This window comes from Pinus tabuliformis, chromosome 9 (genome assembly GCF_031772625.1).
Source record: "Pinus tabuliformis cultivar Carrire ecotype Pingquan chromosome 9, CPIR1, whole genome shotgun sequence".
NCBI classification, from domain to species: Eukaryota; Viridiplantae; Streptophyta; class Pinopsida; order Pinales; family Pinaceae; genus Pinus; species Pinus tabuliformis.
In genome coordinates, this window is record NC_142307.1 from 460,993,408 (window position 1) to 460,998,131 (window position 4,724).

At 35.8% G+C, this 4,724-nt stretch overlaps 1 non-coding gene across 1 annotated transcript; it reads left to right on the forward strand.

Moving 5' to 3' along the window:
• The first annotated feature begins 4,323 nt into the window (after positions 1–4,323).
• TRNAC-GCA (transfer RNA cysteine (anticodon GCA)) lies at positions 4,324–4,395 on the forward strand. The gene has a single exon. It is a non-coding gene; the product is annotated as a tRNA-Cys (tRNA).
• Positions 4,396–4,724: the final 329 nt, after the last annotated feature.

Genomic DNA, 4,724 nt, shown 5'->3' on the forward strand with positions numbered 1-4,724 from the left:
CGCAGCAGGTTGCAATTGTCCACAACTCTTTGTGTGAACGATCTGCTCCATGTCTCACTATGTTGTTGATCCTGGCCTTTGCGACCCATACAAGAAGTATGCTATACTTAGCTAACTCTCTTGGCATGGGTCTTGAAAACATTGTTGCTACCTGCAATAGTTCCTACAACTCCCCCTCACAATTTTCATCAGTGAAAACCTCATATCCAACTGCTCTTCTCAAAGGCCATACTCTCATACCATGTTATATTTTGGGCACTAGACTTAATGCGCGTGCACACACACACATACACCAGATCTAGTAACAACTTCCGATTAACTTTACACTTCTAATGAATCAAAGCACATTGATGTGTCTAACCATAAACAAATTTAACACAACAAAACTTATAAAACTAGCAATCATATTATGCACAATAAACACAAAATTTTAGCGCCAAAACACAATTCTTTTTAGTCCTTCAATAAGAATTAGGGATAATGGTCTTTGAGGAAATTACATATACAACAATTACGATGATCTTATCTAGTGGAATGCCTTAGATCCATCCTCAATTTGGCTAATCTAGATCTCCTTTGTTGCTTCGTGATCTTCCCTCAGACTCAGCACAACTAAGGATCCGACTCACAACAAACCTGCAATATTACTAATGTCGATATTTTTCTTACCTGAGAGAATCTCTCTCTTAATGTCTCATTCTTCTACACATTTTTGTGCCCTTCTCGGCCCTCTTGGCCTTGCTCGGCTTTCCATTGGCCATCTCGACCCTCTTGGCCCTCTCTGCTCCCTTTCCAAGCCACAAGAATGAATCATTCACCCTTGTACTTATAATTTTTCAAATGGTGCAACATCATGGGTTATCAGAATACCATGGGTATATGGGTGCAAAGCCTGACTGCTTAGCCCACTTGCCCCACATGTGAGAATACTCTTGATGCTACCAAAAACATCAACAATTTGCTTTGAAACTAATTCTTGAATCCCCAAGCTTTGAAATGATCCATTACTTGCTTAGCAATTGAATTCCAAAGCTTTGAGAGCAAACAATAGGTGATAATTGTGTCGATGCCTCAACTAGTCTTGAGGCTACCTTCCATGTTCTTTCTTTGCCGCTAAATCCCCTCGCTTCTAGGAGATATAACATATGGCTACTATGTTCACACACTGAAGGTTTAGAAAGTTAAATGTCCAAACTTCAAGAAGATATACTAGGTGATAATTATGTTTTGATGTTGAGGAAAATTACATATGAATTTTTGCATGTGATTGAAATTAGATCTGAATTAGTTTTCCTGAAAAAATATGCGTTTTTAAGTTTCCAATTTTTTTAAATAAAAAATTTATACATTTTATTCAATCTCTCCATTTTTTTAATGAAAAAATTCTATTTCTATTTCAAAAAATATTAAGAAAAACTATTATTATAAAAGAAACATATATTTGTTTTTTTTGTTTTGAAAAAATACTACTTCTAAATAAATGTTAAGAAAAAACTACTATTATATAGAAACATTTATGTGAAAGGCAAAAATAACCATTAATATCTTTAACTACTATCATATAGAAACATTTATGTGAAAGGCAAAAATAACCATTAATCTCTTTTCTATATTATCTCATTTCTATTTTCTATCTTATCATTTTTAAAATTAAATCTCCATTATACAAAAACAAAAAAAAATCAATGACCTTTGAACAACTTGTAACAATACTTTCATGCAGTCTTTTCCACGAGAGCATTCTCTAGATTCCTGCTTGGTTTGGCCAGGTGAAACCATTGCCTTGGCTTCCAAGTCCCGGGTCCTCTTTTCCCTATTCACAGGGACCATGGACTCTACCGCAAACAAATTATTCTTGAACCTTTCTGCAAGCACATACAGTGCCGAAAATCCTCCCTAAGATTAGTGTTCTTTTTTCAGAACGAAGAAAAGCTTGATATATATTATATTAAGAAAAGATATACATGTGGCATAATCCTCCCTAAGATTAGTGTTCTTTTTTCAGAACGAAGAAAAGCTTGATATATATTATATTAAGAAAAGATATACATGTGGCATATTCATTAGATGCTATTTTGGGAAAAACAAAATACGGAGCCTATGATATTTTTATTTATTTATTCCTTTTCAGAGTCAACTGTGACCCTGAAAAGAGTCGAAAACCAAATATATCAAGACAAACAGATAGCATAATATGCTTGTTACAGTTCCTGTGATGAATGACAAAAAAATGCATATTTTAGCAGCAAATATCTGTGGTATAGACAATCATCAGTTGTAGCTGTACTATTGTCTTGTATTCATATTGAAATAGATAGCCCCCTTTTGGAGAGACGTGTAGCATCTGAAAGATCTGTGGCATTCAAAATCAAACTATCAATGGAGACGTTCTATCAATACAAAACGCGGCTTGGTCAGCAGAGATAGAGACTTTTTGAAATGACACCATCTAACGAGGAAGCTCATAAAAGTCCTTCGTAGAGGACACTGTTTTTGCCCAGTGGCCAAGCAGACAAGTTCAAAAATTTCAAAAAAAGAGAATTATGTAGCCATGCAATACTATCACAAAAATTATAATCACAGTTGATCAACCTTTAAAGGGATCTTTCTGAGTGTTAATTCTCCCGAAAAGATGTCATGAGAAAGATTTATACATTAAGGAACTATGTTTTGGAATTTATAAACCTATATAACAAAAATTTACAAAAAAAGACCCAGAGAGGTGCATAGGGGAGATTAACCCAGGTTTGGAAGGTCCTCCATATCAAAATTGATCTGCTCCCATGTGATCTCTAGAATCCATTTGTCATTGCTGCCTTGTAATCATTTTTTTGATAGTCTGCATCCTTGTTAAGGCACCTTCTAATGTGTTGGATTGTGTAGCTGTCTTGAGATTTCCATAGAAGTTTCATCCATCCCTGTAGTCTAGGATTGTTGATAAATGCCCTCCCCAAGACTTGATCGATTATGATTCTCGAATCACCATATATATGTAACCTGGGGTTCCCAAGAAAACTGTTGAACCATAGAAGACCCAAAAAAACTGTTGAACCATAAGAGACCCAAGAGAGCTAAGCTTCAGCGTTAGTGTTTGTACCAATACCGCAATTTCAGTACATCCCATTATAAAGATGTCATCCACAAAAAAGTTATGTGAAATATTGATATTGTTCCCCAGTGATTTGAAATGACCCTCTAGCACCGCTCTTTTAATATGTAGACTCAGACAATCTATTACCAAGATGAATAATATTGGAAATAAAAAGCATCCCTGACGAAAGCCTCTTCCAAACCGAAAGAATCTTGTTGGAAGTCCATTGATGATGATAGCATAATTTGGGTTGTCCCACTGCACAAGTATCAACATACTACGGTCACAATCTTGTTATATACTTCTGTAACGGTGTAATGATGAGGATCATGCCGCAGGTTCCTGTGGATTTCGCAGAGCTCAACATTAACTTTTCTTCGCATATTTCTGTAACAATGTAGGGTCACGCTTCAGGTTGATGTGGATTTTGCAGAGCCCAACATTAGCTATTGCTCACTGTCATGGCATATATTTGGTTAAGTAGGTTCCTTTCCTAGGGCCAAGCTATTTGTAAGGCCAGACTCATAATAAATTGATCCGTATTCAAGGTTACTTAAGCAAAATTGACTAACTACTACAATATAAAATAGTGATTTTTTTATTTATATCTAGATACTATTTAATTGTAGGTTTAGATTAGACTCTTCATTTTAGTGTTGTTGATTTGGATGGTTTGAAAAGAGTCTACTTATTTATTACTGTAGATTTACAAACAAAAATAATTGAAACAATATAAATCATAGAAAAACTTAAATAGAGATTTTTAAATATATAAAAATCAATTTAACTGCGATTAAATAAATTTGTAGAAAAAAACTTCTTTCTTCCCCACCATCACCATCCCACCATTCGATTCGATACCTAGAGGAGGCAACAGCAGGAGCCCGATGCTTCATTAGTGTGTGCAGCCTGAAGTTCCTGGTTCCAAAACCTTGTATTTATTCTGATAAGAGATTAGTGGCCTGAGGTTCCCCATTCCAAAACCTTGTATTTGTCCCGAGAAAAGATTCGTGCTTCTCCGTTAGAAGAAACCAAATTGACAAATCTAGAGGATGATGTTTCTAATGTGTCAGAGCAGGGAAAGAGTTGAGAGCAAAGAGTGTAACACTAGACATGAACTATACGTTGCAGAAACTCCAACCGGCTGTTTTCACTTGACATAATTGCTGTACAACATTAATTAACAAAATTAGGTCCTTTCACTGACTGTACTCCATCTATTTTCCAGAAATGGGCCTGTAGCTCAGCGGTAGAGCATTTGACTGCAGATCAAGAGGTCACCGGTTCGAACCCGGTCGGGCCCTTTTACTGAAAACTGTCCTTCATGTATTTGAACGCTAAACCAATAAATTGTTCCAAATCAAGAAGATAGTTGTCTTGTGATTCAATGGAATGGATCTCAACGTTCAGATCTGTGTGTCGCTAAACCAATAAATTGTTCCAAATCAAGAAGATAGTTGTCTTGTGATTCAATGGAATGGATCTCAACGTTCAGATCTGTGTGTAGCCCCCGGTCGGGTCCTTTTACTGAAAACTGTCCTTTATGTATTTGAACGCTAAACCAATAAATTGTTCCAAATCAAGAAGATAGTTGTCTGTGATAAATTGTTCCAAATCAAGAAGATAGTTCCCT